The sequence below is a fragment of the Astatotilapia calliptera genome, chromosome 2, assembly GCF_964374335.1.
Source record: "Astatotilapia calliptera chromosome 2, fAstCal68.1, whole genome shotgun sequence".
Lineage (NCBI taxonomy): Eukaryota > Metazoa > Chordata > Actinopteri > Cichliformes > Cichlidae > Astatotilapia > Astatotilapia calliptera.
In genome coordinates, this window is record NC_137423.1 from 13,004,715 (window position 1) to 13,016,222 (window position 11,508).

At 41.6% G+C, this 11,508-nt stretch overlaps 1 long non-coding RNA gene across 1 annotated transcript; it reads left to right on the plus strand.

Annotated features, from left to right (window-relative positions):
- The first annotated feature begins 2,524 nt into the window (after positions 1 to 2,524).
- On the plus strand, positions 2,525 to 4,349 carry LOC145430418 (uncharacterized). The gene is made up of 2 exons (XR_013910991.1): positions 2,525 to 2,928; positions 3,784 to 4,349. It is a non-coding gene; the product is annotated as an uncharacterized LOC145430418 (long non-coding RNA).
- Positions 4,350 to 11,508: the final 7,159 nt, after the last annotated feature.

Sequence of the window (11,508 nt, forward strand, 5' to 3'; positions counted from 1 at the left end):
TTGTTGGCTGTGACTTCTTTTTTTTTCATCCCCAGACCCCTGAATTGCTTCAAATGTGTGAGAAGATTGCAACAATTATGTGGCACAATGAAGTGAAATGAAATGGCAATGAAGTCTGATCACACCACTTCTTGTTTTTGTTGGCATATTGATGTTTTGCAGCATGAGCAAGGCTACTTACAAACACCTCCAGTTTCCATGTGAACTGCATGAGTATGGTTGTCACTAAAAAATCAGTTTTTTCAGCAGATAACTTCGGTGTTTCCTGATATCTGGTGCCATTTCCGAAAAATGATTTCATCATTTCATCTCAAAAGGTATGCTCTAACAATTTCATCCAAATTCCCAACACAGGTCAAATGTTCCCCGATTACAGGACATTCTCACCTTTTAATGAGTGTTCGTTCTGTACAGTCATGTTTACATTTTCTAAGAGCTAAAATATCTCTACATGACTATAAAAGTCATTTGAAAAAGTCTCAATAAACAAGTGTTATCTGAAGGCTTGACCTGTTTTGAGCTAGGATTTGAGCTAGGATTTTTTTTTACAAAAATCATCAAGATGAGCATATCGATGTCTGTGATTAAATACATGCTTACCAGTAACAGGAATGTCTAAAAAACAGCAAGAAAATTTTTCTTTGATGTAGACGGTGTGACAAATAGAGTAGACAGAACTGCTTGGCCATGAAAACTCAAGCCACTAAGATCCTGGCATACAGTTTTTATGTTGATGTTAATGCCAGATAAGGTCTGGTACTGTGCAATTACTGATTCAGCAGAGTGTTGGTGGATAAGTTGCTGTGGGTTAAAAAAAACTTTGTAACTTTGTAATAATACCACTTATAGTAAGACATTTCACAAACTGTTCAAAGTTTTTAACTTGCTGTAATTGTGCCATTCATTCAACATTTGAATTCAGTGAGCTCTTTAAACAACTCATGGCTAAGTGCTGGATTTTAAACACCTGTGCCAACGGACTGAAAACACAGAAATTCAGAGATTAAGAGGTGTAGCCCAATGAATGCGCTGAACCGTAAGAACAGTCAGAAAAGTTCCAGCTAGCCCAGGAATGCTTCTCATTAACTCAGGGCTTTTTCACCATTTTACTCTAGTCGGAATCAGTTGATAGCCAGATGTGTCTGGGTCAGAAAAATACAGTGGCCCCTAGAGACAAAGCACGTATAAACTCCAAAACATGTACAAACTCCAAAGCACATATAAACTCCAAAACACGTACAAACTGCAAAGCACGTACAAGCTCCGAAGCACGTGCAAACTCCAAAACACAACAGAAGTGCTCCAGGAGGCTAGAGGCAGTGTTGAGCTTGATTTGCAAAATAAACGTTTGTTGCGAACACATGGAGTTGGATACCAGCGGAAAACAACTGCAAGGATAGAACAACAACACTCATATATATTCAAATAATTTTTTAAAAAAAATGTTCATTTACTTGTTACTGCCACACACCAAATCTGGTCGTTGGTACTTCCTGGCTTGTGTAGCCACTAGGTAACAAAAGCTCAACACTGCCCCTAGTCTCCTGGAGCACTTCCGTTGTGTTTTGGAGTTTGCATGTGTTTTGGAGTTGGCATGTTTTGGAATTTGTACATGCTTTGTGTCTAGGGGCCACCGTAGAAAAAGGAACAAAGGTAAATACATAAAGAAGGTTCTGGTCTATTGGAGAACATAGAGAATTTTGTGCTCATTAGCAACTAGTGAAATGAATGAAAAGTCTCTTTCAATCTGACGTTATTAGCCGTTTACGGGTCCAAACTCCGCTTCAGGTCCCAAAGTTGAACGAACATTGCGGCATCACCGAGAGTTACAAACTGTCTAAATTCTTTCATCTTTAATAAAATTGATCAGTGTGGAGCGTTGCTGCTCTACCAGAGGTGTAACAATTAAGTTTAACATCCAGGTATCCATGAAAACAGAATTTATGAAGTTTAATAAAGTTAGATGTTAGCAGGGAGATAGCTCGCTAGTTTCCATCTAGAGATGATATACCATGTTCAGACTGAGGGATTTCTGAAAAACTTTTAACCTTCAGCTCTGCTATCACTTCTGACATAAATGAAGACAGAAAACTAAACAGCAGTCGCTTGTAGGGTTGCTGAAGTTTGGCTAGCTGGTATATAATGATGTGCTACATGGTGGCTAGCTACACAGCTATGGTTAGCGTAATATAAACACAGTGAAGTTGGAGGATGAACGCCAAAGTTTTTTTCAACCCGATAAAAGTTAATGTGATGGTTCCCAATGGTTAGGGACAAATGATGTAGTTACATCATAAGGTTTTAAAAACTGAGCTTTAAAATTAATAGTGGTAATAAAAACCAAGAGAGGCCGACAGTGACTTTTTTTAGGGGCTTGTTCAGATTAAACAGAACAAGATACAAAGCATTAAAACATGTTAAAAACACAACAGCCTTAATAAACGCAGAGTAGTTTGGACCCGGAAGCAGGATTCATCATTTAAAGACCGGATAGAATCTTGCTACATCCCAGAATGCAAAGCATACCCCTTACGGTGTGTTCACACCGAACGTGATGGACGCGAATAAAACGCCCCTAATTTGACGCGTGCACATTCGCGTCTCAACGCGTGTCCAACAAAAGTCCATCGCGTGTCAAAATATGATATATTTAGAGTCTCCCTTCTCTATGTACTGTGGAGAGCAGAGCAGCGGCGTAAAAGACGTCCTCGCCGTACCTGGGTCCATCAGGTCCTCCAGAGGCATGAGCAGTTTGGTGAGTTTCACCATTTGCTCCAGGAGCTGCGCCTGGATGACGGCCGATTCCAGCGCTATCACCGTCGGCCAGTTTGAGGACCTGCTTTCCCTCGTCGGTCCCAGCATCACCCGCCTAGACACCAACTACAGGTGCTCAATCCCACCTGCAGAGCGCCTGTCCGTCTGCCTGAGGTTAGTAAAAGTATTTAATACGGTAGTCCTTTATTGATACCTGTGCTAATATGCTAAACCATCCAGTTATACACTGCTAACATGGATGTGCTATGCTAACAGTGAATGCTGTCGGTGTTTACTGAAAGCAAACTGTGGTATGGAGACTGTTTATAATATTTCTAGTGATACTCAGAAGGTCTCATCAAGTCCCGATTTAATTCGATTTATGCTGTTATCAGTGTTTGCAATGATAGCATGGCTGTGGTGTCACATCAATGTATGCGCTCGGTGTTTGCTGATATCAAACTGTAGCATTAGGACCACTGAGTTAACCTTTGTAGTGATACTCACTCATTTTTATTTAGAACTGGTTTAATTCGGGGATAGTTGAATATTTATAATCCCTGCAGCTGTCAGACTCTATAGCAGGGGTCACCAGCCTTTATTAAAACAGAGTTAGATAAAACTGTGAACAGTTTGGTTCATCTTTAGTTACATGGTTCTATCTTGATAAGCTAGGTCTTATCACAGATTAATTTTTCAAAAATATTAATGATTTAAGCAAAGAAAGGGCTACATGTCTTACTTCATTCCTACCTGATTGACATGTTTAGGAATTATGAGTGATTGGCTCACTGTAGTTGTAAAAGTTGCTACCAATCAAATTATGATATGTTAAAGTTAAAACAAAACACAACTGTTTTAGATATTATCTAATATACATTTTGTAATTATCCTTATAATTACAAAACGTTTTATGTAATATTTAAGTTTTGTGATTTAAATCTGACATCACAAAAGTATTTTGGAATTTGAATAATGTATTTTGTAACTGCAGTACACATAATACTGATTTTGAACAATTTTGTCCAGGTTCCTTGTCAGCGGGGACTCCTTCACGACCAAGCATTCAGTTACAGAGTCGGTGTGTCCACGGTGAGCCAGATCACCCTCCAGACAGCGACGTCCATCTGGGACTGTCTAGTGGACAACTTCATGGCTGTGCCTTCACCTGGAGACTGGCGGTCCATCACAGAGGGATTCCAGGAGCGCTGGAACTTTCCTCTGTGCTGTGCAGCTCTGGATGGGAAGCACATCCAGACAAAGGCACCCCATATATCATATAGGAGACACACACATTGATATACACTAAATATTTATTTTATTTCTTTTTTGTGGTGCCCAAATTTATGCACCTGCTTGATTTTGTTTAAACAATTATTGCACACTTTCTGTAAATCCAGTAAACTTCTTTTCACTTCTCAAATATCACTGTGTGTGTCTCCTGTATGATATTTAACTGACATTTTTTATTGTAACAACCAAGGATTTATACAGGAAAATAATGTCTATTAACAAGGTTGCCCAAACTTTTGCATCCCACTGTATTAGTATATTTTGTCATTAGTATAATATGAAATAAATTCTACATGTGTCAAGTTGTGTGCCAACATTTGCTGTGTAGTAGAACTGAGACATTAGTCATTATAAAAATTTATTTGAAATAATATTAAAATTCTCAAACAGAAAAACATTAAACATAAATATATAAAATATAAGAATTTACAGAGAGACAGGAATAAAAAGGACCAGCTGCTCTCCAGAGCAGGAACAAGGCTGAGGAGGAAATGCTCCATTGGAGACTGGTGTAGCCTCTTCAGGGACACCAGGATGGCCAGCTCCACCGCCGATGGACAGTCCTGGGACCCGTCCCTCATCTGCCTCGGAGCCGTCCTCCCCTGTGGGCCTGTAAAACAGCACAAAACACAAAGAAATGAGAAGGCTGCTACTTGATTTTAATTTCAACATTAAAAAAAACAAAAACAGCATATAATCAGATTGGTTGTAGATATTTAGTGAAGGTGATCACAAGGCAATCCCACCGACTAAAAAGGTATCAGTGCTTGCTGTACATACAGTGGGGCAAAAAAGTATTTAGTCAGCCACCGATTGTGCAAGTTCCCCCACTTAAAATGATGACAGAGGTCAGTAATTTGCACCAGAGGTACACTTCAACTGTGAGAGACAGGATGTGAAAAAAAAATCCATGAATTCACATGGGAGGATTTGTAAAGAATTTATTCGTAAATTAGGGTGGAAAATAAGTATTTGGTCACCTCAAACAAGGAAAATCTCTGGCTCTCACAGACCTGTAACGTCTTCTGTAAGAAGCTTTTCTGTCCCCCACTCGTTACCTGTATGAATGGCACCTGTTTGAACTCATCATCTGTATAAAAGACACCTGTCCACAGCCTCAAACAGTCAGACTCCAAACTCCGCCATGGCCAAGACCAAAGAGCTTTCGAAGGACACCAGGAAAAGTATTGTAGACCTGCACCAGACTGGGAAGAGTGAATCTACAATAGGCAAGCAGCTTGGTGTGAAAAAATCAACTGTGGGAGCAATCATCAGAAAATGGAAGACATACAAGACCACTGATAATCTCCCTCGATCTGGGGCTCCACGCAAGATCTCATCCCGTGGGGTCAAAATGATTATGAGAACGGTGAGCAAAGATCCCAGAACCACACGGGGGGACCTGGTGAATGACCTGCAGAGAGCTGGGACCAAAGTAACAAAGGTCACCATCAGTAACACACTACAACGGCAGGGAATCAAATCCCGCAGTGCCAGACGTGTTCCACTGCTGAAGCCAGTGCATGACCAGGCCCGTCTGAAGTTTGCCAGAGAGCACATGGATGATACAGCAGAGGATTGGGAGAATGTCATGTGGTCAGATGAAACCAAAGTAGAACTTTTCGGTATAAACTCAACTCGTCGTGTTTGGAGGAAGACGAATACTGAGTTGCATCCCAAGAACACCATACCTACTGTGAAGCATGGGGGTGGAAACATCATGCTATGGGGCTGTTTTTCTGCCAAGGGGACAGGACGACTGATCCGTCTTAAGGACAGAATGGATGGGGCCATGTATCGTGAGATTTTGAGCCAAAACCTCCTTCCATCAGTGAGAACTTTGAAGATGAGACGAGGCTGGGTCTTCCATGACAATGATCCAAAACACACTGCCCGGGCAACAAAGGAGTGGCTCCGTAAGAAGCATTTGAAAGTCCTGGAGTGGCCTAGCCAGTCTCCAGACCTCAACCCCATAGAAAATCTGTGGCGGGAGTTGAAAGTCCATGTTGCTCGGCGACAGCCCCAAAACATCACTGCTCTCGAGAAGATCTGCATGGAGGAATGGGCCAAAATACCAGCTACTGTGTCTGCAAACCTGGTAAAGACCTATAGTAAACGTTTGACCTCTGTTATTGCCAACAAAGGTTATGTTACAAAGTATTGAGTTGTATTTTTGTTATTGACCAAATACTTATTTTCCACCCTGATTTACGAATAAATTCTTTACAAATCCTACCATGTGGATTCATGGATTTTTTTTTTTCACATTCTGTCTCTCACAGTTGAAGTGTACCTCTGGTGCAAATTACTGACCTCTGTCATCATTTTAGGTGGGGGAACTTGCACAATCGGTGGCTGACTTAATACTTTTTTGCCCCACTGTATCTGTGGGTGCAGCAGCAGGAGCTCAGGGACTGGGGATGCTCTGCTGCAGAATCAGTTGGTTCTATCAATACAGTATTAAATGTTAACAGGTTGGATATAATAATCGTAGAGTAGACAGTGGTCCCTCATTTATTGCAGCAGGGGTTCTCAGAATAACTAGCCCCTGGTCACGCACTTTATACACTGTTTTCCCCACACACATGAACATTGGTCACAGTTCTCACAATTGATTCTCAAAGTGCAAACCTTTGTAGATTGCAAAACGTAAAAGTATTATTATGCCGCGGTTTGTCTTCATCTGCCCGCCACTTTCGTGCGTGCGCCTTTTTCCAGGTGTCTATTTCCGAATGAGGGTCATAGTTATGGGTGGTTTTGTGCTGTTTTTTCTATTGAACGTGATGGTTATCAAAACCAAACGTGATAAATTTGGCAAGCGCAGGAGACAGGGCACGGAGCAGATTTGTCAATCAGGCTGCAGAATGCAATGCTGTACTGTGCAATAAAAAATCAGCAAAAAAGCAAAGCAGTGACGGATGAACAGCGGGACCACTGTGTGCTGTTTATTAATAAACAATAAAATATATTCCTAAATGACAACATGCATAAAAGCATAACGGTATTTGTACATCAGTGGGAAAATAGAGGTGGCTTGCTAGCTTTTGTGCGGCTTCCCCGGGTCAGTAAAAACTTTCAAAAGAGAAATGAATCAACTTACCAGGTTGCCCGATCTCTTCACATATCTTCCTTCAAGCTCGGTCCTTTTTATTCCTGTCTCGGTACAGAAAGCAGCTGGTGTCGTACAGCTCCGAGTTGTTTGCTACCGCATTGATTAGCCTTCCCCTCCATTGAAGTATGAAAGGCTTTGGCTGGACCTGCCCCTTTGACCTAGGTAACAGCCACGTCACCAGGCACCTGATTGGTTGTCGCGGTGCGATTTGACGCTGGAGTTCAGATTTTTCCAACTCGAGCGGTAGACGCGAAACGCGAGTATGCACAAAATGCAACACAAAAACTGGTTTTATTCGCGCGTCAAACGCGCCAGACGCGCGTTTTGGCGTTTTCGCGACGCAAATCTGCTTCCGAATTTTCGCGGGACCCGCAATCGCGCGTCATTGCGCCTTTCCATTGACTTTACATGTAAACCTGACGCTCTATTCGCGTCCATCGCGTTCGGTGTGAACACACCGTAATAGTTGTTCAAATCATGGTCGGATAACAGTCACACCATAAACAAACCTGCTTAAAGAGGGTTGTTTGATTGTTGAGTCTTCTCTCTATTATTGTACGATCTTTACCTTAAAATATAAAGTCTCTTGAGGTGACTGTTAGCAAAACATAGCAAAACTCCTACGATATTTAACTGAGAAATGTGTTATAAATATATCTTACTAGTGCGAGAAAGGAGTGATCAAACCATTCTTTTGCACAATATTGTTTTCCTTCTTCCAGATGCTACTGAAGCCATGTATTGTTATCACCATAGCTTTGTTTCTTCCAGTCTGGAAGGCTCAAAAATTTGACTCATTTCCATAAAGGGCTTCTGGTCATATGTACCTTCATGTTAAGACAGGAGTTCCACATTCTCATTAAGTTCTTTTGTCTAAAAGTTTACCTTCAAAGCAAAACCAGCATCCATCTCTGTATATTCCATTACCAACTCTGTCCCATAATGCATTGTGTTGGTGATGTCACAATTCCAAGCTCTGTTGCATAGGTGGGAGGCAACCTGTCTCCAAACAATTGTAGTTTAAGTTGAACTGACTGCAGTCACTCAGATAAATTATTGACGGTTTACAAATAACTGATGAATGCAGACAGATTGCCAGCATGTAACAGCATGTATGCAACTAATATGAGTCAGTCAGCGGCAATGAAGGCAACTCACCTGCGATTCATTTCTTATGCAGTAGGGGACTCGAATTAGCTGGTTGCCACTTTTTTGTATTCTGGTCATAATACTACATAAAAGCTTTTTGGACTGCCAGCGCGTCCAAGTGACATGACCAATTTAAGATGATGTAAGAGCAAGATGAAGTCTCCGTCTTGTGTTGAAAGTGAGAACTTAATTGATGAAAAAATAATTTACGCAATGCTTTGTATTGAATACCGTCATCACGTTTACTCGTCACATTAGCGAGATGTATATTACAGATTTTATGGGCACATCACAAAGAAAGATATCTGCTAGTTAGTACAAAAATCCCCCCAAAATTACTAACATTTTACTCACCTTATATACTCTAAATTGTATAAAAGGTGCTTGAGAAGATACAAAGATTACACGCTTGAGAGGTCCCCTTTACTGACTTGACTTAGCTAGTGATTCCTGATAATCGACCTGGAATTGTCAAAAGGTAGCATTTCACATATCAATTTAGTGTGTGAACTCGATTCGGGTAATTGCAGTTACAGTCACACTACCTGGAGCATGAGGCAGCCTTCAGGCTCTGCTGGTGGCCACTGAACCAGATGAAGTCAGGACGATGTTGACAAGTGAACACATCTGAGTTCATCATCTCCGTTTGCTCAGGCGGAGGCAGCAGAGGACCATTACCTGCCACAACACATCCATCACACTATGACCTGGCCAAACGGTAAGCACCAAATAATGACTTCCATTGATCCATTCACTGACTCCTGCTCCCCCCCTGCACACTCACACTCCTCTCCTCCATTTTGCTCTCTGCTGCCTCCATCCATCGCTCTGGAGAAGAAGAAGAAGCCGTCACGGAGGCCGATCTTCTGCCAGCCGGGCCGATCGTCGTGTCACAGCCTTAATGTAATTGTGGACACATAAAAACATTAAGACGCTCAATGAGGCTTGGCTTAACAATTCTCTTCACAAGCTTCCTGTATCATAAGTTACAGGAAAAGACCGTTCCTCTGATTAAAGCAATTTATCATCTGGGCCATTATTAAAAGGCATCCTGTGACAAGCGAGTTATCTCGCATCGCTGCCCCTACACACAAAGGCTGCTGGGAGCATTGTAGAACAGAGGACCGAGTGCTTTTACCACAGCTTTGTCCTTAAAGTTCTGTTTACAGGCGCTTTGATTCATCCACATTTGCCTAATAACTACATGGTCCTGGCTATTTTGAAGGAAAATATTTTGGCTGTATTCATAAAAACTCAAGCAGCTTTGTGTTATTGGAAGACAGAGTAATCCAACGTATTTGCCAAACCAGCTACACAAATCTTACTTGGTATTTAGTGAAATAACTTTAAAATTCCCACTAAACGAAATGTGTTCTTCGTTAAGTCTCTGTATCCTTGACTTATGTTTGTTATTGCAGCATATTTCTCAAGTGCTTTTCTTTACCATCAGACTGAATTATTATTATTGGCAGTCGTGTAGTACTGGACGTAGCATATGGTCTTTCAGTCGACAACATAACTCGTCTTCTCATGCAAGCAGGCTGGTACAAGAACTGCTCAGTGGTAGGGATGGAAATACACTGCTGAGCCAGAGGTCACGTTGTCATGGTCTTTGGCTTTTGACATTTTTTAAGGTATTTTATTTTTTGATTATTAGTCTTTTGTTTGTCTACTGTTTAACCCTTTAAGACCTACCATAGAACCAAGTCCGCCAGAGCTTATATTATATTTTTACATGTTGTAGTGCTATTTTTGGGAGCATTTCAAGTTGCTATACATCAATACAACCACTAAAGCCCAAATTTTAATAATATGTATGCATTAAGTGCATACATATTATTAAATTACATACATAAATTGCAAAAAAGTGCAATAAACTACAAAAAAATTGAAAATCTTTTTTTTTTAACATATATTTCTAATTAAAGAAATTTAAGAGGCTTATCCCTCAAAACTGTAAATACAAAAAAGTTACACAAACTACTTTCCCACCACAGGAAATTTATTTTGAGTGTCTTCATAGTTTTATTTTTGAAATACACCATTTTTTATACAATGCAGGAAAAAAGGAAAATAAATATTATAGTGCAAATTTGCAAAAATGCAGCATATGCATCAAAATAAAGTATTTCCAGAATCAGAATCAGAAAGGGGTTTATTGCCAAATGTTGAGCAGGTTTACAACATTAGGAAATTGCTGCGGTGCTTCAGTGCAAACATAGTGTCATAAATGGCACTTAAATAGTGTCATAAATAGCACTTAAATAGACATGAAAAAATAAAAGTAGGGATAAGAATTAAGAGTGCTACGTAGAAAGATATATACACGAGTGCAGGTGGTGATCAGTGCCAAACATGGAATGATGCAGTGACACAGCGTAGGGTCATGTGTTAGTGGTGGGAACAGTCATATGGTTATTGTTCATGTGTCCAACAGCAGAGGGGAAGAAACTGTTCTTATGGCGAGAGGTTCTGGTGCGAATGGACCGGAGCCTCCTGCCTGAGGGGAGCAGGTCAAACAGACTGTGTCCAGGGTGAGAAGGGTCAGCTGAGATCCGAGCTGCACGCCGCAATGTCCTGGAGGTGTACAGGTCCTGCAGAGATGGGAGTCTGCAGCCAATCACCTTCTCAGCAGAGCGCACAACACGCTGCAGTCTCTGTTTGTCCCTGATAGTGGCTCCAGCGTACCACACGGTGATGGAGGAGGTGAGGATGGACTCGATGATTGCAGTGTAGAACTGCATCATCGTCCGTGTTGGCAGGTTAAATTTCTTCAGCTGCCTCAGGAAGTACATCCTCTGCTGGGCTTTCTTGATGACGGAGGTGATGGTGGGCTCCCACTTCAGGTCCTGGGTGATGGTGGTACCCAGGAAGCGGAATGAGTCCACAGAGGTGATGGGGGTGTCAGTCAGGATGATGGGGGGGAGTGGGGCTGTGTGCTTCCTGAAGTCCACAATAATCTCCACTGTCTTCTGGGCATTCAGCACCAGGTTGTTGTGGCTGCACCAGGACACCAGACGTTCAACCTCCCTCCTGTAGGCAGACTCATCCCCGTCAGAGATGAGCCCAATAACGGTGGTGTCATCTGCAAACTTGATTAGCTTGACAGACTGGTGGGTGGAGGTGCAGCAGTTGGTGTACAGGGAGAAGAGCAGAGGAGAAAGAACACAGCCCTGAGGGGAGCCGGTGCTGATGGTCCG